This window comes from Artemia franciscana, chromosome 17 (assembly GCF_032884065.1).
Source record: "Artemia franciscana chromosome 17, ASM3288406v1, whole genome shotgun sequence".
NCBI classification, from domain to species: domain Eukaryota; kingdom Metazoa; phylum Arthropoda; class Branchiopoda; order Anostraca; family Artemiidae; genus Artemia; species Artemia franciscana.
In genome coordinates this window covers 13295364-13322546 of record NC_088879.1, presented here as the reverse complement: position 1 = coordinate 13322546, position 27183 = coordinate 13295364, and the positions used below count along the sequence as shown (strand labels likewise).

Here is a 27183-nt window from a genome sequence, read left to right as displayed (position 1 = left end):
TTAAAAAAACATGAATTTTTCTTTTGTCAATTAAAAAAAGCAGAATTTTCTTTTTAAAGTTCAAAATAGGGCAGTCTTCAAAATTTTCTAGCATGTCTGCTTTGAAAAAAAACTCGCTAAGATTTAAAATTCCGCTGTCTTTTTAATCAAATTTTCAATAGGCTCAGTAGCTCTCAATGGTTACTAGTCCTCAGGAATAATTTATTAACAGGCAATTGTTTTGAGATGGTCAGTCAATCCTAAGGCTCACAAAATGTTTTAATGTATTAAATCCTCTTAAATAGTCCAACTCTTCTTTTATAGTTAGGTTTATTAATCCGATTGCTGTTTTGGATGTTAGTGGAAAGAATAACCTAATAAATTTTTTCTCTTGTCAAAATAACCAAAAGAGCCGATCTGTGAAAAACTATTCAAACTCTATAATATTTTAGCATTATTCATATAAAATATTTTATTCATATAAAATATTTTATTCATATAAAATATGAATAACATAGAATAAAGAATAAGTACTTCTTTCCCCTTGATTCTTTTAAAGTGGATTCAAGACCTCACTGAAACTTTAAGTTGGAACCTTGGGGTACACCAAAATTAAAAGAAACTTCTCCATTTGCTTCTTTTTTCCCTCTAGGATACCTTGAGGTACACCAAAATTAATAGAAACTTCTCCATTTGCTTCTTTTTTTCCACAAGGATACTAAAAGCAACATTACTGTTAAATTCTCTTTATTTCTTGATTATTTATAAACTTAAGAGTTTACAAATGCTTACTATTGAAATAGTGTGCTGTTATTGCATCTCAAATTTGTTAATGCACTATAGTGTAATTCATTAGTAGATATATAGTGTCCATTTTAAAGTGTATTTGATCAAGAAACAGTTCTAGTTACAAAAAAATCTTTTAATGGAATCAGAAGAAAGAATAATCAGTTTTTTGTCTTCACTTAAAGAAAGTCAGTAAAAGAATAGAAAAAAAGACATTCTGCAATAAAGAGTTAAACCAATATAATAGGGAGTGTATTAGTTTAGTATTTTCTAATATGTATCCTCAAAGATTCTCTAATATGATGGTTCCTCAAAAGTCTATTGAATAAATATAATCAAATCAGAGGGCTTTATATGAAGACCTCCATAGCATTTAGATGCATACAGCAGACACAAACATCTGTTTAGAATGTGAATTCTGCTAGAGAGCAGTTATTAGATTCAATCTAGTTTAGCAGTATTATTAGGGTAAAACACAACTAATATTTCCAAAGTTTCATCACCATCAAACCTCTATTATAACATATAGAAGTTTGATTTTTCCACCATTCAATTTTTCTAACTTTATTAATAAGCGTTTCATTAGTTTGGATATTTAAACACATACACCACTAACTTTTTCAAACATACTGATGGCTAATAGCAGAGCCTAACCACAAGATACAAATTTTTGGCTTGAGCTTAATCTTGGAAAATACTAACCAGTCTTGAAAAAAAAAGTACTTCAAGTTAAAACAAAGCATCAAACAGTTCATGGTAACAAACTGTAAGCAAGGAGGAACTTGCCTAATAGTAACCAAAAGTAAAAAAAAAAAAAAAAAAAAAAAATGAAAGAAATTGAAAATTGAAATATTTAAAGAAAAGTTTTAATGAGGATTCCAAATAAATAAGATCCATAAGCTTAATATTACTCATCAAAAGCTATGAGACTAAAAAAATCCGTCTCATTAAAAAAAAAAGAGGGTGATATGCCTCCAAAAGGTCAAGCAATCTTAACGAAAATCACACCACTAGATTCAGCATATCAAAAAACCCTTGTTTAGTGGTTTCAAACTTCCCTTTGTCAAAAATGTAGAATTTAACATATTTTGTCAGAAGGAAGGTTGTGGATTTTATAAATATTTGTTGTTGCTCTTTCCCCAATGGGTGATTATATTTAACTAATGGTCCCAGAAGATTGGGAGAGGGCACATTCAAATTGAAATTAAATATTCTAGTACCCTTTTTAAGTAATCAGAATTATGGAAGGGTAAGTCATACTACAAAAATAAGATCGAAGAATTGTTCACTAATAAGCCAAAAAATTGGTATTCCGAGGTTAAAAAGCTATTTGGCAGGAGTCTTGACCAGCTTAATTTCAACTTACCAGAGCCCCCTGATGTTACTGCAAATAGTCTAAATAAATTTCTCGCTTCCATTGTCCAGAGCCTTCCAGCATTGCCAATCCAATTATCAACAGGAGCCCCATCCCCTCTTTTCCCGACTGTTTCCCCGTCCGAGATTGAAAGAAGAATTGATAAACTAAGAAAGACAAGTGTTTGTCCTTTGGATATCCCATTTCCTCTTATTAGAGCCTTCGGTGATTTCCTGTCTAAGCCCTTGTCTGTCCTGTTTAACGAAATTACTAAGTCTGGGCAAATTCCAACAATTTGGAAACAGGGTTTTATTACCCCTTTGAAAAAGAAAAACGGAAAGCCTGGCTTTGATGGCGTTCGATCTATTACGCTTACTCCTATTTTTTCAAAATTGTATGAAGGATTCCTTGCAGATTTGCTAAAGGAAAAAATCCTACCTCTTACTGACCTGAAACAATTTGGAAACCTAAAATCAACTTCTACTTCCCACTACCTCGTTTCTCTTATTGACCACATCGGGAAAATCCTCGAAAAACCTAATTCCTGGCTAAACTTAATTTCTATTGACCTTCAGAAAGCCTTTGACCTTGTTAACCACAATATTTTAATTGAGAAACTAGAAAGCGAGTTCAATATCGAACCCTTACTGGTAAAATTGGTTGCCTCCTTTTTAACAAATAGATCACAGGTGGTTAAATACCAGAACCATTACTCAAATCCTCTCCCTATCTACAATGGCATACCCCAAGGAACTCTCCTAGGCCCCCTCCTTTTTTCAGTCATGGTTAACAGCCTTGCGAAGGAAGTTCCAGACCGTTGGAAATTTGTTGATGACCTAACGATTGTTGAAAGTTGCTTCAGAAATTTACTAAGTGACCCTATGAGTATTCTCAATGAAATTGGAAGTGAGGCTTTGGACCTAGATATGACCGTAAACCCCTCTAAGTCCATGATAATGCCGATTTGTTTCCTCAAATCCTCGCCCTGTTTTCTTAATCCTATCCCTCCTGAAATTTATGCATCCTCGGTTAAATTACTTGGAGTCACAATTTCTTCAAATTTAAAGTGGGATATCCACGTTAAAGATATCATCCATAAAGCTAATGCGTCTATCGCCCTCCTTAAGCTCCTAAATAAATATAGCGTCCCCCCTTCTCACTCCTTAAGGTTCTACACGTCTTTTGTCCGTCCGCATCTTGAATATGCTTGTCCAGTTTGGCACCCTGGCATCTCCCGTGAAGAATCAGACAAAATTGAGTCAATCCAAAAAAGAGCCTTGCGAATAATTTTCAAAGAAGGCAAGGTGCCTTACTCTCTGCTCCTAAAAAAAGCTAGTTTAGAAACCCTTGAGCGAAGGAGGTCGTCGTTGTGCCTCCGTTTTTCAAAAAATGCAATAACGAACCCTCGGACGGCAAATATTTTCCCCAAACGTCACTCACCATCCAGATTACGACAGCCTCGAGCTGTTTCTGAGCCTATCCCAGTTTTGTCTCCCATTCGCTGCGTTACTTCCAGATATGAAAAAACCTTTGTCCCCTTCATCACAGAAAAAATAAATAAAATAGCCAACTAGTTTCTCCCCCCCCCCTTCTTTTTTTTGTGAGGTGCTTTAGGTCGTTACACTAATTTGCTTGCCTCCCGCTGTTTTGGTTTAGTTTCCCTTTTAATTCATGTGTTTTTCGTGTGTTTTATGCTTCGTTCTTTTTTTGTGAGTTTTTGGACTTTTTTTTAGTGTCCCTTTTAATTTGTAGATATATATGTTTATTTCTTGTTCATTTCTGTGTTATTATACTTTTTTGTCCCCTTTCCTTTTTTTTCTGACTTATATATTTATTTATTTATTTTTTTGACTCATAATTTGATTATTTATTATTATTAGCTTTGTGTTTTTTGCTTTGTTTGATTTATTAGTCGACTCCGAAGTCCGAATTCGGCCCTTTGAGGGCTTGTGATAGTGATTTTTTTTCAAATAAATATCTTATCTTATCTCCTAAGTAGTCCCCCCATTCCAAACTGTTTTTTTTCCAAAGACATCAGAACAAAATTTTGATAGAGCCACTTGGTTCAGCATATTTGAAAGGTCCAATAACTATGCCTCAGGGAATTATATGATTCCTCATAAAATTTGGAAACGAGTCTTAAAACTTCATAGATATTTTGGGGACAAGTCTTCAAGATTCGGGGAATTTTCAGGGTAAAAAAACAGAATGGAATTTTGTTGCAAGAATTTGGGAGCCAAAACTGGTCTTATTCTTGTTTTCGGGCTCAAGTTGGGGTTAGAACCAAATAGTAAATCAAGCCTTTTAGAGCCAAAGCACAAAGAGCCAGAGCCAAAGCAAAGGGTTGGAACCCATAGCTGATGAAAACACTTATTGCTGATTTTCAGCAAAAGCTTCAAATTTGTTTTAAAATAAAAAAAATAGTGAATACATGTAAACTGTAAATACCAACAGCAATTTTTCATTAAGTTATTAATCTCAGTAATTGATAAATAATACTTAAAAACAAAGATTCTTTGCAGTTTCTAGACAGGTTAGTTATATAGACAAAATTAAACCAATAAGTAAGGGCAACATTAAAACTTAAGACAAACAGGAACTAAATTAAAAAAGCAAATTTAAACTTAAATTAAAAAGGGAATTCTGACAACAATTGACACATTTTTGTTTTTTTGTGCTGATTCTAAGGTTCTAGGTGTTTACCCCCCCCCCTCCCGGGGTAAATTTGCCTCATTAGAAGGGATCAATGGGAGGGAGTGGTGGTGCAACTTTATGGTAAGAAGATGGTATTTAGGAATAGTTCTTAAGAAGAAGTAAAACTATACCACCTTTTCTATAAATTGTTTTGTTTCTAAATTGGGATAAGCCTTCATACAGGGCCATGAAAAATTATGGTATGTAAAATAATATTTGCTAGGGATGGTAACTGGGTCACTAGGGTTGACACCATGATTGGGTGATTTTTGGGAATTTGGAGAGCCAAATTTGTTTTGGAGAGACACATGGATTTTTGGGAAAATCTCTAAAAATTCAGGGATAGCGAAAGCCCTGCTAGATAAATACAATTCACACAGAGCTGTTCCTAGGGTTCAAGGTGCCCAGAGAAAAATTAACCACAGCCCCCCTCCAAACTTAGATATAACAAAAAAGGCAAAATCAAAGTGACAAGCCATGGCAGCTGACCCTGGTTGCTCCCCCCCCCCTGAATGGCTCTGAATTCAGAGTATATATTTTCATATTAAAATTCTAGTTTATCTAATTTTTGTAATTTTGTAAAAGGGTTAGGTAAGGAAGATGAAACTTTCAGGAATGGGTCTACAGACTAAAGTAGCCTATGTCCTGGGAAAGTGTTTTTAAGCACCAACTTCTACTCCTGCTCCCTCTAGAGGAAAGTGACCTTCGACGACCTTTAAAAATCTTTATGATAGTGAAACACCACAAAGCAGATCTTCTCCTTAAATGAAGCAGAAGAAAACTGTTTCCAGCTTTACAATTTTGCTCAATTCCAATTTATGAAGTTTCAAAGATCTGCAATATATTTATATGGCTTAAAATTTTACACAAATAACATGAATTGCATTTTTGGCACTAAAACCACAGAAAAAGAAACTGATAACTGAAAATTAAGGTAAATGCTGTTTTGTCAAATTCTAAGTCTTAGAAATCCAAAGAGGCTTGGCAATATCTTCCCAGAGTATATTGTTAGCTATAGATTCACAACTGAAAGTTTCATGTCCTAACCTAACCCCATTCCAATACAGCAAAAGTGAGTAAGGTTTAGGGTGAGCAGCATTTGACTATAAAAGTCATTGGTCCATTATATACTAAGCAACAAATATTGTCATTTACTCTTATATAGAAAGTACTATAAATTCAAACAAAAGACAATATGTTTTGTCTAAACATGGAGAATGATAAAAAGTCTTCTGTACAACTTTTTAAACATCAAATAATTACAGAGAAGTATGAAAAAGGTATACAGATGACTTTTTTGGTTTTCTCCTTTAACCTATATGATTCACTAAAATGTCATACAGAAGACATTATATTACCCCAGTGATATATAGAGAAAACAACAAGAAGTCATACAGATATAACCTATGCCTACATGATTTCATATATAGAACAACCTAAATAAAATCTAACAGATGACTTTTCACCTTGTATTACAATACAGTAGCCTAAATATAGTCATACAAATGACTTTTTTGGTAAATAAAGCAAACATAAATAAAGTCATACAGATAACTTTCCATATCTCATACTTTTATACAGCATAAACATGAATAAAGTCATACAAATGACTTTCTATACCTTGTGTGTGTAATTATATGTTTCTATTTCTAGAGAAAAGATGATCATTACTTAAATATTTTTGAAAATTCAGCAAAGGCCAACAATGACCCCCTGATGTGAATCACTGTAAAGGAGCTCGCACAAATGAACTTCATAAGCACAATATTTTACAAAAACACTGAAGTTTCATGATGGGTGAATCCAGCAGTCAAATCAAGCAAGCAATCAAATTTTATGAAGATTGTATTAATAATTGTCAATTTATATTGTATTCTGTTTTCATGTAGGTTTTATGGAATATTTGTTCTCTTAAATATGCTAACAAGTGTCTGCACTTAATTTGATTCTAAACAATACAAACTCTGGGTTATCTAGTTCAAAAAGGTGTATATGTGTTAAAGATTTGTGATGTGAAAAATGGTGTTAAAAAAACTAGAATAAAAATTAAACTTCAATATAATGAGCAAAGGATGATACATAAGAATACTATCCTAAATAAAATCATACAGATAACTTTTCACTTTTTATTATAATAGAGTAGCCTAAATAAAGTCATATGGATGACTTTTTAATATAGACATATAGAACACTAGGCCTATGAATAGAGTCTTGCAGATAATTTTTCTGTTTTTCCCCCTTAAAACTAAACAATGAACTAAAGCGCCATACAGAAGATATTATGCTACCCTAATCTTACATTAAAAAAACAACAAAAAGTCAAACATGTGACTTTTTAATATAGTCTATCATTCTACTGTAGAGTAGTATGAATGAAGTCTTACAGATGACTTTCCTGGTTTTTTCTTAAACCTAAATGATGCACAAAAGAAAACATTATATTACCCTACTTATGCATTAATAAATAACAAAAAGATATAGAGATGACTTTTTAATACAGGACCAAAGCCATCATTCCATTGTAGAGCAGTATGAATAAAGTCTTATATATGACTTTTTACTCATCATACTATAATAAAGCAGCCTAAATAAAGTAATATGGATGATTTTTAATTTAGGCTATGATCCCATTATAGAGCAGCATAAATAAAGTCTTACAGATCACTTTTGGGGTTCTCTTTATGTAAATATAGTGCAATAAAAAAATGTCATAGAAAAAAAAATTATATTGCCAGACTAAGGAGTGAGACAGTATAATGTCTTTTGTATGACATTTTAGTGCATTATATGTACACAAAGAGAAAACTCAAAAAGTCATATGCAAGATTTTATTCATACTGCCTTAAAATAGAACAAAGTATTAAAAAGTCATCTGTACAATCTTTTGTTGTTTTTTAATGCTAGAATAAGGTAGTATAATGTCTTCTGTATAACAACATTTTAGCGCATCATTTAGGTTTAAGGAAAAAACCAGAGAAGTCATCTGTAAGACTTTATTCATGCACCTCTACAATAGAATGACTGCTTATATTAAAAAGTCATGTGTTTGACTTTTTATTGTTTTTTTTTTAATGTAAGACCAGGGTAGAATAATGTCTCCTGTGTGACATTTTAGTGCACCATTTAGATTTAGAGAAAAACAACAACAGAGAAGTTGTTGGTAAGACTTTATTCATAGGCCTACTGCTCTATAATAGAATCATAGCCTATATTAAAAAGTCATCTATATGACTTTATTTAGGCTACTCTATTACAACACAAGGCAGAAAGTCAATTGTATGACATTATTTAGGCCAATACTCTAATGCATCATTCTTTACTCTGTGTATTGAAGTTTAATTTTTATTTCAATTTTTAGCACCATTTTTTACATCACAAATCTTTAACAAATGACACCTTGTTTGAACTAGATAAATCAGACTTTCTTTTGCTCAGAATCAAACAGTTTGTGGTAATGAACTGTAGTAAGGAGTGACCCGGCTAAATAGTAACCAAAACTCTAAAAACAAAATTTTGATACCAATAGCTCAAAAGAATCGCATTTTAATGCTGATTTTAAATATATAAGTTTCATCAAATTTTAGTCTTACCTATAAAAGTTATGAGCATAAAAAAATTTGCCTTATTTTAGTAAATAGGGGGAAACACCCCCTAAAAGTCATAGAATCTTAGTGAAAATCACACCATCAGATTCAGAATATCAGAGAACCCTACTGTAGAAGTTTCAAGCTCTTATCTACAAAAATGTATAATTTTGTATTTTTTGCCAGAAGGCAGATCATGGATGGGTGTTCATTTGTTTTTTTTCCCAGGGGAGATCATATTGAACCAGTGGTCCTAGAATGTTGCAAGAGGGCTCATTCTAATGGAAATGACAAGTTCAAGTGAACTTTTTAAGTAATCAAAAAAATTGGAGGGCACCTAGGCCCCTCCCATGCTAATTATTTTCCCAAAGTCAATGGATCAAAATTCTGATATAGCGATTTTATTCAGAATAGTTGAAAAACCTTATAACTATGTCTTTGGGGACAACTTACTCCCCCACAGTCCCTGTGGGAGGGGCTACAAGTTACAAACTTTGACCCATACTTACACATAGTAATGGTTATTGGGATGTGTACAGACACTTTCAGGGGGATTTTTTGGTTTGGGGGAGGGGTTGAGAAGAGGGGGATATGATGGGGAAACTTTCCATGGAGGAATTTGTCATGGGGGAAGAAATTTTCGATGAACATAGTGCAGGATTTTCTAGCATTATTTAAAAAACAATGAACAAATAAATATGAAAATGTTTTTTCAACTGAAAGTAAGGAGCAGCATTAAAACTTAAAACAAACAGAAATTATTATGTATATGAGGGTTCACTTCCTCTGAATACCTTGCTCTTTATGCTAAAGTATTTTTACCAATTTCAACTATTTATTCTACAGCCTTTGTGATTCAGGGGTCATTGTTAATGAATTGGGACAAAATTTAAGCTTGAGTGTAAAGAGTGAGGTACTGACAAGGGGGTGAACCCCCTCATATACATAATAAAAACATACAAATACAGAAGTTTGTTGCATAAGCTAAGTTTAAAGTTACATATATCTTTAACTAATAAAAATATTTGTAAAAAGTTAAAATTTCAAGATGTCTTTTTAAGAAACCAAAACATTGGAGGGCAACTAGGCCTCCTCCCCCACTCCTTTTTCTCAAAATCATACAATCAAAACTACAAGAAAGCCATTTAGCCAAAAAAAAAAAAAAAATGCAAATTTTGTCAACAGAGAGCCAAATCAAAACATGCATTAATTCAAAGATGTTCAGAAGTTAAAAAAAAAAAATTTACTGAAAGTAAGGAGCAACATTAAAACTTAAAATGAACAGAAATTACTTTGTATATGAAAGGAGCTGATCTCTCCTCAATGCCCTACTCTGTATGCTGAAGTTTTTTAATGTTTTAAACAGTAGAGTTGAGAGAAAGAGTCAAACTTCAGTGTAAAGAGCAGGTCATTGAGGAGGGATCAGCCCCTTTCATATATGAAATAATTTGTTTGTTTTTAAGTTTTAATGTTACTCCTTACTTTCAGTTAAAAACTTTCCACAAAGCTTACTTGAAGACAAACATTTAAATTGATGTTTATTAATAAAATCTTTATAAAAATTGATTGTTTGTTTAATTTACCCATCATGAAACTTCAGTGGTTTTGAAAACTATTGTGCTTATGAATTTCATTTGTGCAAGCTCCTTCACAGTGATTCACATCAAGGGGTTATTGTTGGCCTCAGCTGGATTTTCAAAACATTTAAGCAATGATCATCTTTTCTCTAGAAATAGAGATATGTATTTATACACACACAACATATAACAAGTCATTTGTATGATTTTACTCTATAATTGTACAAAGTATAAAAAGTTATCTGTAGGACTTTATTCATGTTTGCTCTATAATAGCATGAGGTATAAACAGTCATCTGTATGACTTAATTTATGTTTGTTCTATAAATGAATAATGTATACAAAGTCATCTGTATGATTTTTTAGCATTTTAAATAATTGAAGAATGCATGATCTTGTCCTCTGTTTGACTTAAACTGTATTCTAAATAGCAGTAATTTGCAGTATTATATTGCTTAGATATAGATAAAAAAAAATTTATTGTCATATGTAGGTAACACAAGGTTTATATTAACAGACCACTCAGGATGCTAAGAAATAAACTTACCTCTATAGTCAGAATTGAATCCTTAATCCAAATATAACATTAATTTGTATTAAAAATGAGCTTCCTACCCCCACCCCTATATAGCCTATGCTAATTCACAGTATATAACCTATTGCACATTAAGAGAGCAGGGTAAATTTCAAACTTACCACTAGCCTATAGTCAAAATGGTAAATATTTTGCAGTTCACATAATTGACTTACCAATAAAGTGAACATACCACTCAATGCCTTTTTATGTTCTTTACAAGCATAATAATTGCTTCTATTGTAATTTCAAATTTAAGCGCATTTAGAGCTCTTAAAAATGACCAGAATATGGGGTATAAAAGGGCTTAAAACATTGCTCTAAAACTTACTATTTCATTAAAGATCCATTTTTTTTAATGTTATATAATCCACAAGCACTGATTTTCCATGATTAAGTTGGATAAACAAATTCTATTTAACTGTTTATGCTACTTTGTTCTTCCTTGATGCTAAATTTTCAATTAAAGTTTGTTTTTGACAAAAGAATAGCCTACTACATTTTTTCAGCACCAAAATTATTTATAGTTAGATTAGGTCAAAAAGTGCCCAGATTTGAATTAGTGATAGAAGCAATTATTATATTTGTAAAGAAGATAAAAAAGGCATCAAGTGGTATGTTGACTTTATTGGTGAGACAATTATATGAACTGCATAATATTAACTGTCAGAATTGCATCCTTGATCCAAACTTAACATTCATTTGCATCAGAAATGAACTTTACATCCCCTCCACTTTCCTTAATGTGTAAATATATAGCCTAAACTGAATTGATACAAGTAGGGGTGGGGAGTAACATTCATTTCCAACACAGATGCATGTTAAATTGTAATTTAGCCTAGGATACAGTTCTGGCTATAGAGGTAAGTTTATTTCTTAGCTAACTGAACAATCTGTCAATATAGGACTAGGCTATACTTTACCCAAAAAAGTAGCTAAACCATAATTATACCTATTGACACATTAGAGGCAGGGAAGATCAAGTTCATTCCTAACACAAGGAATTGTTAGAAGTGGATTCAGAATAAAATTATGATTTTAAAGCTATGTTTATTTCTAAGATAACCTCCCTATTTAGGGAGTTACTTAGAAATTTTATCATTTTCCTTGCAATGGAACTTTCCAGGACAAATATTATGTCCTAATAAGTAAGCAACAGCAACTGAAACAAGTCATCAATTTAAAAATTAGGCCTAAGTAAAAGTAGGATTGTCTACAAGTAGTCTATGAAGACCAGCATGAGAGGAAAAAAGAAACCCTGAATCTGTAGCAAAGGAAGATTACCCCTTTCCAGCTTATAGTAGCCTAATACTGACTGTATAGACTAATAAATGACAAGATGTAAGTTTTCATTGGATATCATAAGCCAACATGCTTTCGTGATGTTTAATTTATTTCTTCAGTGAAGTGCAACTTTTCCAGTGTTCTTTTAGTTATCTGACTAATCCAAGCGATTTATGAGGCGCACATGACGTCAGAGATTCCTCGGACTACCTCCGCGAACGCTCAGGATTACTTGTCCGTGGGCTTGCACTTTCTAACCCCGAAAAAAAAGATTATTAAGAATAAGTGACGTCAATGTTACATATTTTTTTGAATGGATAAACATGTGAAATCGTTAAGTCTAGAGAAAACACAAGGAAACTGTAATAGTGGAAATAATATTAGCTTTTCAGTGACCTGTAAGTAATCCTATGCATATTCCATAGGATCTAAAGGGTTTTTGGTGCTCTAGGCCCATCTTGCATAGGCTAAGCTTCATGAGGAGTCAGAAGAAAAGTTTTTTGGTTATTTAAAAGGTTGGCTCTTAGGAAGGCAGCTATCACATTGGTGAGTTAGTCAAATATTACTATATCAAACAGGCCTAGTTTCTAAACCACCCTATAAATTTTAGTTGGAAAACATTTAGAATGATTAGGCCAATACCTAGGCTATAGCCTTTTATATAGTCTATATTTGTTGAGATTGCTATTTAAACTGGATTTTTAAGGTAAATTAGGGGTAAAATTTTACTTTAGCTACTTTTGGCTATCTTTGAAAGAGGTTAGGCCAGGAAAATGAAACTTTCAGGGATGTGTCTACAGGCTAAAGTATGTCTCAGGAAGGTATTTTGAAGTACCTACTTCTAATTCTTTTCTCTCAAGAGGGTTCTGAAATTTTTGGGTGCCTTATTTTTCGGTTATCAGTTTCTTTTTCTCTGGTCTTGGTTCTGAAAAGACAATTCCTGTTGATTGAGCAGAACTTTAAGCCATAACACTGGTTTTTTTCTAATTTTAGAAATAATCTTTTATGCCATCTCATTATAGGTTAAATATATGGCTTATATTATTTATACTCCATGAATTTTTGTTTTGTTTGATTTCATTTATGTCAGTTGCTTTCTGTTAAAAATACATTTATTTTTTTACATCAAGCTTCTTCTTTTGTGAAAAAATTTGAACTGTTTATCTTTTTACATGTTTTATAAAATGTAAAGGAATACCTGGCCCTTCATTTCATAGATTCAACTAAAAGTCTTTGAGGCATCTTATATCAAATACGTCTGACACATTTTAATGGGTTTTTTTAGATGACATATGACACCATTAAAGTCTTGCATTTGCTTTCCTAAAAATTGTCTTAAAAAGTGCCAAATTTAGAGTTATGTTAATATTCTTCTTGCTGATTAGTATAATTGTTTTTAAAATTCCTTCTGTTTAAAGCATTTTAGAGAGATTCTGACCCAACCATGGGTATATTGTTGCCACAAATGATTTTTCTCAAATAGGTTGGTGGAAAACAAATAGAACATATAATTTCTCTTTTGTTATTATTTCAAGACTAGAATATCACAAAACTAAGCATTCATATTGCTAATTGTATCTTAAGTAAATATAATCCCTGATGGAGTTTTGTTGATACCTGTCTTAAAATTTATTTGTCTAAATAAAATACATAGTATTTGTGGGACAGCAGTGAAAAATGGGAGCAACTATGACTTGAGTTGTTTTTTTTTCAATATTTTCTTTTTCCAAATAATTTTTGTTCTCTGGTGACATTTGTGTTCCTTGCTAAGTGGGTGGCACTCTAGGTTGAGAATCCTTTATCCAAAGGGCAAAGGCTTAATTCATGGCATTAGCAGTTTATTTGGTTTGGGACAAAGGTCAGTGATGTGATTCTGTAAGTTCAGTCAGAATTGGCCCAAACTTAACAGGTTACCAAGAGAAATCTGTGATCAGTAAGCAGGAAGGGCATGGAAAAGCATAGGATGACTGGCCCTTAGTTTCCTATTGCACTTCCTGGCTAAAGGACCACCTGGTCCTTTGCTTGGCTTCTGACTTAGCCATAGAAGCTTTCTTTTAAACCCATTAAATATAAGTACAAAGGGAGAAATGCCAGTAAGGTTGTCCTTCCTGTTCAATGAATTGTTGATGTATAGACAAGAGTTTAGGTCATAAGAGATGGCTGGTGAATGTTTTGCAAGGGTTAAAAATTCAGGGCAATTGCTCAGATTGGCAACTGAGCACAAAAGTAAATTTTGTGAATGGTTTTTCTTTGTGAATGTTATATTTATGTAATGTTAAACATTTTAAAGTTAATCTTCATTGTGTTGTTTTAATTGCCATGGCCCTAGGACTTTAGTGTATTAAAACCTACTTATGTCCATCCATTTTATTTTAAACAGAGAGGAGTTCTATGTTTCCTACCTTCAATAAATTTATATGCAATTTTTAGACAAGGTTTACAAAGTAGGTCAAAACTTGCAAATGGAACTGTGGTATGACTAATGTAATTTGTAAGAAATGAATATCAATTTAAAGATTAAAAAATCATGTAGGAAACAAACGAGACAAATAAATAAAAGTATCCCTTTACAACCATTTAATGAAGTGTAACAAATGTAGATCATCCCTAAGATTGAAATGAACAAAACTTCAATTATGAATCTGTTTTCTTTAAACAGACTGAAGGGGCAAACCTCCAAGCTATGACAAATTTAATCTTTCTTTTGGTCTCTTTCCTTTTCAATGGGAACTTTCTTTGGATTTTTTCAACCAAGTAAAAACAGTAGGGCAGGATCAGGTATAAGTGACCTTCCACTTAGCCTACATACCCAGGGGAAAATCATGCAGCTACACTAATAATTGGTAAATTTTTTGTTGTTCATATTTTTGATTTACAAATAAAGTGAACATACCCCCTAATGCCTTTTTTATGTTCTTTACAACCATAATAAGTGCTTCAATTGCAAGTTTTTGAGCTCTTGAGAATGAACCAAAATATACCCAAATAGTTTTTGGGTATAAAAAAGCTTAAAACATTGGTATCAAACTTACTGTTTCATTATTAATCCATTTTCTAAATGTTGTATAATCTATGAGCACTCATTTTCCACAATTAGGTTAGATTAATAAATTATACAATATTATGCTGTGTTTCTTCCTCTTTGATGCCAAATTTTCAATTAAAGTATGTGTTTTTGGTCATTTTTGACAAAATAATGTATGTTTTTCACTGTCAAAATTTGTAAGGTTAACTAAGGTCAAAAAGTGCTTAAACTTGAACTAGCAATATAAGCAATTATTATATTTGTAAAGAACATAAAAAAAGGCATCAAGTGGTATATTCACTTTATTTGGAAGTCAAAATGTGAACGACAAAAAATTTACCCCTAACATGCCGAATTTGCAAATATATAGCCCAAATTATATATTTCCAATGTTTTCTGCCACCTTTTACTTGTTTTTCCAGTTCTTGTTTTGCCACAGTTGCTTCAATTAACAGGTACTAGGGTTGAGGGATAGATTGGCAGAATCAATAGAAAATATGTAATTTCAGCTATAAATTTCCATATTAGGAGGGTTGGGGCTAAAGTAGAGCAGGGCTGCATGTAGAATGTGTCAGCTATAATTATTATGTAAATTACAAAGAATCATCTTTTCTTAACAGGTTTTCTTCTATAGGTCTAAAAGTCCTTCTCTTGGCTTATACCACATCAAGCATTATATAACCAGAGAAGAATAAGTAGCAATCCGATATTCAAGAGAACAATCCAAGAAATGTAAATCTGTGGGTGATACTGGACAGCCAAACCTGTCAAAAGGGATAAGACCAATCGAAACAGCTGAGACAAAAGGCACCAAAAAATGTCTGAAGTAATGATAAACGAAAATATAGATAAAATAAGTATGTATTTAGAATATTAGGGAAACCAAGGCTTAGAACAGGTCAAAAACGAAACTGAATAACTCTGAAATGGTAGTTAAAAGATAAATGGCAGTGAAAATCATAACAACTCAAAAACGAAAGTGAAAAAAAATATGTGGTTACAAATATGTGAGAATAAGGATCAGAATGAATCAAAAGGAAAAATGAAGAACAGAGAAAATTGTTCTTAAAAGATATGCACTAATAAAAACATAGAAATATGAGTAGAAGATATTTAGCAGCAAGAATTACAAGCAACAGTGGGAGTCACAATGTGTCAGAATGAAAGTGAGGAACAAAAAATTGTAGGACTAGCAGACACTACAGCGAGTATTAAAAAGTGAAGGACAAAGACCTGTGCCATTGGAAGAGAATGAGAATCAGAACAAGTCAAAAATGAAAGTACAGAAGCTAAAAACACTATTTTAGAAGAACAGGGCCATCTCAATCTTCAATGCCAACAAACTATGGCGTAAAACCCAGTAAAAACCTACAAAGATGCAGTAAAATACGCAAGTATTATTTACAAGTCATTGGGACCTTTCAACTCTGTATGAATTCACTGTGGAGTCCTCCATTATCCCCCAGGAAAAGCAGCCCACAAAGATGATTTACTTGGTGGCTGCTGCCTGCTTGGTTGAATTGCATTCCTGGATCAAAAACTTCCAAATGAAATTGTTTGGCCTGTTATAGGACATAACTTGCTCTACGTTATTGGGACCCTTCAACTCTGTATGAATTCACTGTGGAGCCCTCCATTATCCCCCAGGAAAAGCAGGCCACAAAGATGATTTACTTGGCGGCTGCTGCCTGCTTGGTTGAATTGCATTCCTGGATCAAGAACTTCCAAATGAAATTGTTTGGCGTGTTATAGGACATAACTTGCTCCCTAAAGACTTCCACAAACAAACACGAAACTGGAACTCATGCTTTGCTTTAGCTTAATTCAACGTAAGCGATGACCCAACCGTAAATAGTTGTAATGTTTTCAGCTTTAAAATAACAGCACAAATTTATCAAAAAATCAATTTATAGGTACAGCCATAACAGACCCCTGAAGGTGATTTTGAACCATATTTATATGGCTAAATGTACTTTTAAGACCCCAATGGAGACGCTAAGGAACACCTTTTACATCTTTTGAATTGTTCGACCAGTTGTAACCCAACAAATCTCTTAGAAGAAATATTTCAAGACAAAAACAGCTATACTGAAGGTCACATGAAAATGCGATATGTACAGATATATATATATATATATATATATATATATATATATATATATATATATATATATATATATATATATATATATATATATATATATATACAAATCTAATGCATTCTGTCACCCGTTATTTGTCTTTGTGACTGTGAAACTGGTTTCTATAGATCGCATATTATCCTTGTTACCCTTAGCAAATTACCCTTAACATTATTTCAACCCTAATCCTATCCTCAAAGGCTGCGTGGGTTTCAATCTAAAGGTAGGCCTATAGTTTTGGAACCTTTCAGCTATATTAAATAAATGGCTATCTCCAACCTTTGATCTAACAGTTTATGGAAAAAAGGACATGTGGGGGCGCTAATAGCCGTCCAATCTTTTTTTTCGAATAAAAGGGACACCAGAAATGCTAATTTCCGTTCAAATGAGACATCTCCCGATGTCCTAGGACCGTTGGTTCGAAATGATCGTCCATGAGGAAAAAGAAAAACAAATTAACCCACATCTGTGATTTTTCTTCTGGCAAATAATACAAAATTTAACACTTTTGCAGATAGGAGCTTGAAACCTCTACGATGTAGGGCTCTCTGAATACACCAAATCTAATGGTTTGATGTTAATTAATATGCTTCAATTTTAGTGAGTGATTCCTTTCTCTTTAAAAAATTGGGTAATTTTTTTTTATAGTTTCTTAGTCTTTTATGGGTATAACTAAGTTTAAAAAATATTTTATATTTGGAATCAACGTAATAAGCCGATGATACGTCGATTGATATCAGAATTCCATTTCTAGAGTTTTGGTTACTATTGAACCTTGTTGCTCAATCCTTACACTTCGTACTGCAATCTGTTTGATATGTTGGCATATAAATCCAAAAACTTAAATAATAGGACATTATCTGCGCTTTCTAGGGGTTTCAATTGCAAATAAGAGAATTTGGAGAATTATTGGACTAGATATTGGATTAGATATTAGAATTATTCCGATTAGATATTAGAAGTAAAAACTAAAATCATTAGACAGTTCTCAGAGTAGATATCTTTTCCCCGTTTACTGCCAACCAACTTCAATCGTCAAATTGCAATCGATTTAATATATCTGGTAATACTACAGATCCTATTATAAAAATCATTAAGTCCTATTTTCTTTTTCAACGATTTCTGTTTTTCATCTAGAAAATTATATTTAATGTATAAATGCTTCCTTTTTTAATGATTACATTTTTGTTCTGTTTGCAGATGGTAAGGGTGTATTTATGTCCACCATTAACTCGAATTCTAAAGGTTTTAACAGAAAAAACAAATCTAATTTAGAACTGATAGATAGCAGAGAAAAAAAACCCACAAATATGAAAACGAAAATTTGACCTGAGCAAATGTTGGGAAAGAGGAAGTATAGAACATTTTTTGCACTTTTTCAAATAACTAGGTTCACCTGTTATCATGATGATACTACTCAGGGGTCTATATCTGATATGGACATATAGTAGGAAATGGTAAATTTCAAAGTCGGTATATATGCATAAATGCTAAATCTGGATCGTAATAGGAACTGTAGTGAATCAATATTTGGCATTTTTTCCTATTAATTAGCTTCTTGTATAATTTGTTTCAATTAAATCATGAATCTACGCGCAACATCGTGAAAAATCACCAGATTTAGGAAAAAACCACTTGTTTTTGAACAAAAATTCCTGTAGTTCACTAGCTAGAAGAAAATGACTAGGCAAAACAAAATATCACTAGAAATGGTGATAAATCATTAGGGGTGGCAACCTTGGACAAAATGTAAATCCCCATTAGGCATTGTAAGACAACATGCTATTAGAAAGTTGTATTGATTTCTTCAATAAAATGCAACCATCTTAAAAGAAACGATGGTTGAGGTTTATTTTAGCTTAATGATTTTGCCATTTAGAGTTTTGGCTATATAGATATGCTATGCAAAACTTTCAATATTCAACGGGGATTCTAACAGAATAATTACAAATTTTGGTATGGGCGTTGTCGTTCCCGTCAATAAAAGAAATTAGTAAGTACTGTTGTACTTGCAAAATCTGGCTCAGGTGAAAAAAAAATGATAGAAATTACCTATCACCTCTAATGAGGAGCAAACTTTCTGTTCCAAGCTTGGAAAGAAATAGTAAAGATGTTATAATGACCTTAAAGCTTCTGAAAGAAGGATAACCTTTCTAGTTAGATAATACTACCAGAACGAAAGGTCATTCGATAAAGCTATTTTAAAGAAAGGCAAACACGAAGCTGCAGGACATCTTATCCTCAAGACGTTTCTTAAACTGGCCCTGGAAGATCTAAGGTAAGGTCTGACACTTGACGGGAAAAGAGACGAGATGGACTCATCAGGGAGGAGATTTTTGTACTGAAAACTAACCGTTTGCTACGTAAACCCTTGCTTGACTTGAAACTTCTTTATTTTTTGTTATAAGCTTCTTTCAATTTTTTAAGCTTACATGGCCAGATTTGCGCTCTCCTATGTCTTTTATTTCTGAGAGGTTGGCTTAGATTTTCACACTTCCAATAGCTTACAGATAGCTGATACTTTATCAATTTGGCCTGACCTCAACTATGGTGTTGGTAGGAACATTATATGGAACACTTTCCCAGAGACTGGACGGAGCTACAACTCGTTTAGTATCTTCAAAAAGTATGTCAGAAAATTTCCTGGTAATAATTAAGTTTTCCTCGGTTTTGCTGGATTTGATATCTCCGGATTGGCTTTGCTGTTTACTTAGTTGGTGAATCATAATACTACTCCCCTGCCTAGAGTGTGATATTTGGGATTACTTAGGTTGGTGAGATGAATGTATTATGTTGAAAATGTTTATTGCAAGCATTTTTTAAATTTGGGTTTCTCCCCTGTTTTTTCCTGGCTAATGAGCCTTGGGGGGAAACCAAGTTGAAGTATTTATTGTAAATATATTAATGAATAGTTAAACTCTGAAATCTGAACTGTGAAATCTTAGATGGCGTAAATAATCGAAATATTGAAATGTTTTAGCTCTTATGTATGTGAAGATACAAGGGAGGACATGGCCGAAGCATAAACAGTTAGTGTCTCTTCTATGGACTCAGCAAGTAATCTAAAAACAGGACTTGTATTGCCTGGACCATCTGGATGAGCAATTTATAAAATATTTAAACAACGACCTTTTTTTTTATCTGTAATTGCGAAAGGATAATTTGCTCAGGGCAGTATTAAATAGATTGAAAATCTAAAAGTTCTTCAATTATCCCAATTATTTTGGGTATTACCCTCAATTAGAGGAGTGCATACCCATTACGCAAATGAACATGTGTTTCAAAGCTTAGAATAGACTAGTGAGGCAAATTTATTGGGATTTAAACTTCTGGCATCGGTTAAATTGAGCTGGATTATAAACTCGGCCATATGTGGCTTTATAATTGTGAGTTTTGGGGGCTTATGATAAAGGTAAACCACCTCTGTTTTACGATATACTCTTCTACCACTTTGAACTACCATACCCTATACGCTATCATGTATTGGTAATGCATTTCCCTCGGCAGTACCACCTGTTTTTTGAACAGAGGGTCCCGTAGATATTTTAAATTCTAATTAATTCCAAGGATCTCTTTGCATACAATTGCCAGTTTTACCGGGTATAGTACTTGATATCCCACTATAGGTATATAGTCAAGAATCATGACATTGCCAGTAATTCCTGTCATGTGGTGAGTGCCTAATTTCAATGATATTGGCCCTGGGAGTGAGTTTTGTACCGACTCCCAGGGCTTCTCCCACTTTGATCAATCATATTACATGTATTTTTTTTTAAATAGAGCGCCCCGTTAATATTTTAAATTCTTATTAATTGCAAGGATTTTGGTGAACACAATTACCGGTTTTACCGGATATAGTACATCAGCTTCTTACCATAAGTATATAGTCAAGAATCATGTTATTCCCAGTAATTCCTGTCATGTGGCGAGTACCTAATTTAATTGTTATTGGCCCTGGGAATTGTTTTTCTAAAACCAACTCCAAGGGCCAGATTAATATTAAATTCACTCAAAATCAAAAAGTTCTGCCGTAACCCGAATTATTATGGGTATCACTCTCAATCATAGGTCTCTCCTATTATTTTTTTTAATCTATTCAGTAAACACTCTTACATGAACATATCAATGGATGGATATTATTTGTAAATGAAAAAAAGCCCTGAAACAGGGAGATAGAAAACAAAGTTAATTTTTAAAAAAAATCTAGGTTTATGAGTAGGTCATGCACTCAATCTGTTGTCATAATTAGAAGTGCGGCACGTGGCATTTTTGTAACTTTTCAAGAGAGCCAATAAACAAAAAACGTTTGTCGGCTGTGGTTGTTCTGAAGGATGAGGTTAATGGAAATGAACGGAACATATTCTAAACCAAGTTCTTAGGCTCTTTTTAGTGGTATAATTAATTTCAATTATTTCGACCCAATTTCAAATTATTCCATTTTATGGTGTAGATTCCATTTTTCCTATAAATGAGATAATCCTCTTCTGTTAAACACATTCTGATTGAATTCAAAATTAATCCATTTTTGGCGTATGTCTCCCTTTTCCTTGACAAAAAAGGAGACAAATGCAAGGTCTCTATGTTATTGATCGATAACATAATCCTCTTCTGTCTAAACTGGCACATGTTACTTTTTTTTACCTTCGTAATGGTACAAGATAGGGCTATTCTGGCTGCAACATTCGACTCCTCGCGATGAGTTTATCTTCAACACATATGTAACTTATTTTTGGCAAGAATGGCATGTATCGCACTTTCAATTATTTCAGTCGCAATGGTTCTACACCTGGGCTTATTGTAACTCTTCTTCAGTTTTCCTTTACCGCGATGTCTAGTTTTGTTTTGTCAAAATTAAAAAAATAGAATTTTATCTTTTTTGCTTGGAAAGTCCCACTGGAAAATTGGCAGTTTTAGTAGTAAAGTATCCACGAACTTTCTAAATCTGAATAGTGTTTACAGTAGCATCAATTTTTCAATGCATGAAGAGGTCTGCCTCAATCTGAATGATTTGAAAATGATTAAAATTTTTCACATCTCGGAAGACTTCACTTTCAGAACCAAAACACGTTAGCTTTCGAGCGACAATCAAATTACTTGGGATTGTCATCACTAAACGTGTCTAGAAAGCTGAGTTTACAATGTCCCTTGGTTACTATAGAAAAAAGATTGAATTGTGTCCCTGAGATAGCCGCCATTTACATTTATTACTGATACTTCCGCTGTTGGCTAGTGCAAAAAAACAGAAAGCTACTGAATAAAACCAAAGTTGTTGGGAACTGCAGCATCAACCTTTTTATTTTACGGATCAGTGCTCACCAAGCCCTTTCAAAAAAAAAAAATGGTGAAAATATTTAAAGTAGAAGCAAAAGCTGTCTCATGAGGGAAGCGGTGGAAACCTTCTCATGGTGTCCCTGATAGTAGTTCTCCCAAGTACAGGCCCACTGCTGCTACTTTTAGTCACCGTTAAGCCACTAGTCGTCTTGCTCAAGGATCAGACCACGAATTAGAATATTTGTCGGAAAAACTGCTGCCAAGGATGGATGGATCAAGACCAGTAATCGCTGTCACAATCATACTGAAGGAGAAAGGGGCAATTTCTCTGGACTTCAGAGGCTCTAATTATGGCACAAGAAAACGTCCTTTGGGGAGGAATCTGAGGTGTGACAAAGAAGGGTTCTTGATAAGGATAACTCACCTGATGTTTAATAATTATGGTCAGTCACTTATAATTGTGCACTCTTTATTATGGAGGAGGCAATTGGGAAACTGTTTAGGGAAGAGGGTAAGGTGTCCCTGATAACTCTAAAAGTAGATTTTTACCCTAAATTTCCAACTGTCCTTGAACCTTAAGATGAATATAGAGGAGTTTGTCGGGGGGGAGGTGTAGAATCTTTCTTAGTTTAGGCTAAACCTGACTATGAATGCTGTAGACCGAAAGCCCCTCTTATTACAGAAGAATGCTTTTTTTTCTCGACATAAGAGAATATATTCATACTCTTGCTGGTATAATGTGTGAAGGGTTTGGAGATGGGGAATCAAGAGCGCCGCAAAGGACGTTTGAATGGGAATATCGGGCTATGTGTTTATTTTTTATATAATTATGAGTTTGTCATTATAAACAGTAAGTAAAAAAACGATATCAGCTAAAAGTAATAAAAACCCCTAAAAAAAAAAAATCAGATTTAATAACAATGCACACATTTAGAAAATCAAGCTTTTATGGTGAATTCGGTTTATAAAATTCATTCATTACGGTAAAAAAAAAAACTTGCTCGTTTTCTGAGAAGAAGGACATCACCCTATTCATCAGTTTTCATTCAGCAGTGAACTTGTTTGACTGCATTTAACTTAACGCATCGAATGCTATGTAATGTTTTTGACTCTGTGAATACTCGTGATAGCTTAGATAGATACTTTATTTCGTGATTAAACCAAAAACAGGCATTTCACAGAAACAAACACAAAAAAAAAACACTACAAAAAGAAAAAAAGAGTACACACTATCTAAAGCAAAACATAAACACTAACTAAAAGTCAAGTCTCTTTGTGTGGGATAAAAATCTGTTTAAAATAGTCCGAACTCTATTATTTCTAATTATCAGCGATAAAGAAAACGGCCCACTTATTTCATATTCACTTAATTCGAACTCCATTACTAAACGTGCTCTACAATAAACAGGGCAATCAAATAGAAGGTGACTACATGTTTCCATTAGACCGCACAAGCACAATGGAGAGTCAGCTTTCCCGATCCTATTTAAAAATGAAGCAATCTACTATGACCTGTAATAAGCTGTGTTAATCTACTATTTGGGGGAATTTTTGATGCAGAGACCGTGATAGCTTGAAATAACTTTAATTGATAATTGAATAAGAAGGAGTTTCCTGCATCCTGTATTTTTTGGCCAGCATTTTCTGTTTTAAGAAAGTTATTTATTTGGGTGTAAGTCGTACCCTTTTGACGCATATATACATTGCACGGTGGGAATTAGCGTGAGGAAATATAGTTCACATAGAAGTAGGCGAATAGTCTTATTTTGATACCATTAATATGGGAAAGAAAGGCAATGGTAAATGTATCCGAATTGAAGCGGAATTATCGGACGCTGTGATGAATTCGATAAATAATTCTGATGGTAGCGTTCTCACTGATTGTCAGAGAACAAATGCTGAAAATATTATTAAAATACTGGAAATGGTGCAGTCCATAAATACAAACATTGAGGCACTCCAACATAATGTCTTATACTTGTCATATGTTTAAGAATTTATAAAAATTATAGAAATGCCCTGAATAAATTACTGAGAAATGTAAAAAAAAATATTTCGTAAATAAATTCACTGAGAGTTGTGGTAACCCTGCAAAAACATGGAAAATAATTAAAAGTGTGATATCGACAGAGAACTCTATTATACACGATGAAGTAGTAATTCAGAATGGCTTACCAACGAAGAAACCTGAAGAGATATGTAATGCTGTTTCCAAACATTTTGCTAATATTGGCGTAGATTTATCTTCCCGTATAGTATCTTCTGATGATGATCCTCTCTTGGAGTTTTTATGAAGACTCCAATTGATATTTCTATGTATATGAGACCCTTCTCTCGTGATGAAGTAGAGAAAATTATCTTTGGGATGAAAAATACATCGGCAGGTAGGGATTCACTCTATCTTCTGGTATTAAAAATAGCGTTTCCTTATGCTGCTGATATTCTTACTTCCCTCATTAATTTGTGCTTGAAACGGGGAACGTTTCCTGATTGCTTGAAAATTGCTAAGATTACCCATGTTTTTAAAGGCGGTAATAAGAATTTTCTTGGAAATTATCGGCCTATCTCAGTATTACCTGTTATTTCTCGTGTGCTAGAAAAGTGCATTAACACTAGAGCTTATGATCATTTGGAACTGCATAATCTGATAAATCCAATTCAATTTGGCTTCAGGAAGGGGATAACCACAGAGATGGCATTATCATATAAAACTTCGGTAATCAATAAAGCTCTTGACAACAACAGTAGAGTATCTGGTCTGTTTCTTGATTTGATTATGGCATTTGACACTGTTGATCACCAATTACTACTTCGAAAATGTGAATTTTATGGACTAAGAGGGGCACCTTTTGCTTTGTGATTATCTCCAAAACAGAGAGCAGTATGTTCACATTAATGGATTTCCTTCAAGTAAGAGTCTTGTTAAATTTGGTATGCCCCAGGGTTCTGAGTTAGGTCCTACTCTTTTTTTGATTTTATTAATGATCTGCCAAATGCTGTTGCAGCTACTTCTAGAATAGGGGATATAGTGGATCCCGCAACTTCGGGAACCAGGATCACTAAACCCTTATTTGCTGATGATGTGACATTGATGTGTGTTGCTTCAACTGAGCAACAACTTACCTCAACAATTAATGCAGCAATGACTATGATATGTCTTTGGTTGAAGATAAACTGGCTTGACCTAAATATAAATAAGTCAAATTTTGTTATCTTTTCACGGTCCCCAAATTATTATCCTTGGATTACAGAAATAGCTACACCGAAGTGAATTGTCAGGCGGTCAAATTCCGTTAAGTACCTTGTGATTATTATCGACGAAATTTTATCATTTAAATGCCATGTAAAAGCTATAAGTAGAATATTATCGCGGAATTTAGGGATTATCCGTAAATTAAAACATTTATTTCCCTCAAATGTTATACGGCTATTATATTTTTCTCTGATTCATCCATATATTTTGAATTGCTCGTCTGTATGGCTTGGGACATTCCCCTCAATACTTCCCCCAACCCATGTACTGCAGAATAATGGCATTAGATCACTTTGTGGAATAGGGAGCCGGGATTCGGTCAGGTCAATGTACAGTATGATAAATATAATGCCTGCAGCCGGATTGCGTGATTTTTATACACTGATTTTTATGCATAAGTACCATTATGGGTGCGTTCCAGAATGTTTTACAGGAATTTTTCGGGATAGATCTAATATTCATGGTCACAGAACTCAAACAAGTGGAGATATTGCGGTTACTCGCCTAGTTTCAAGTAGGACTGCTTTTTCAGTTATTTATAAAGGAGCTAAGCTGTGGAATAAGCTTGTTCCAAGTACCAAAGAATTGCCCATTAATCAATTCACAACCGTGCTGCGTGTGGGGTTGCTTGGTAGGTATGCCTCTGAAATAGATTGAGATTGATTGATTTAATATTGGAAATAATTGTTTATTGTTTTTTGTTGTTTTTGTGTTTTCCTTTTTTTTGCTTAGGGATCATGATATTATGTTGTTTGACTGTGTATGAATTATTTATGTAAGTTTTTTTCTCGGTACACGGTTTCACCTTTTTGCTCATGGGTTTTTTTTTCTTCTTTTTTTTTGTTATTTTTTGTTAGTAACACACCCTCACAAGCAACGCTTTTGGTGTGCTACCGATTGATTTTGTCTGTGTTATTTCCTTTGGTTAATAAATTAATACTACTACTACTATATGGACGAAAAATGTTGATGAACATTAAGGAATTAAATTCAGCTTATAAAAGACCTCTATTGGACAAGTTTCATGGCCCCATTTACAAAAATGTAAAGTTTTGTATTTTTTCCGAGAAGTTTGATTGCAGGTACATGTGTTTGCAAGTTTTTTTTTCCAAGAGTGGTTGAACTAATGATCGTAGAATAGAACTGAAAATTATATTGACCTTCTTAAGTATCACAAAAGATTTGGCCGCATCAAAGTCACGTTTTCTACCTTTTTTTGGTGCAAAATGACAACACTGACCCCAAGAGTCCCAGAAGACATCAAATGAAAATTTTGAGGTTGCCAATTAGTGTAAAACTATTAAAAAACATACAGTGCTGTCCAGTTAATTAAATAAAAAAACCAGTTTTTTTAAACTGAAAGTAAGGAGCCACATGAAAACTTAAAACGAACAGAAATTAATTCGTATGTGAAAGGGCCTGCTTCCTCATCAGCGCCCCGCTCCTTACGCTAAAGTTTGGCTCTTTCTCTAAACTCTATTTTTTAAAACAGTAAAAAACTTTACCGTAAAGAGCGGGGCGTTGATGAGGGAGCAGGCCCTTTCACATACGAAGTGATTTATGTTTGTTTTAAGTTTTAATGTGGCTCCTTACTTTCAGTTAAAAAAACTAATTTTTTTATTTAATTTCTGAACGTTTTTGAATTAATGCATTTTTAACTT

The 27183-nt window shown here is 33.3% G+C and overlaps 1 protein-coding gene across 1 annotated transcript in view; it reads right to left on the bottom strand.

The window, feature by feature from the left end:
* The window catches only part of LOC136037881 (exportin-T-like), a 34587-nt gene extending 22642 nt beyond the window's left edge, over nucleotides 1-11945 (bottom strand). The window contains exon 1 of the mRNA XM_065720735.1: nucleotides 11833-11945. The gene's annotated coding sequence lies outside the window, so the exon portion shown is untranslated. The remainder of the gene's footprint in view (nucleotides 1-11832) is intronic.
* Nucleotides 11946-27183: the final 15238 nt, after the last annotated feature.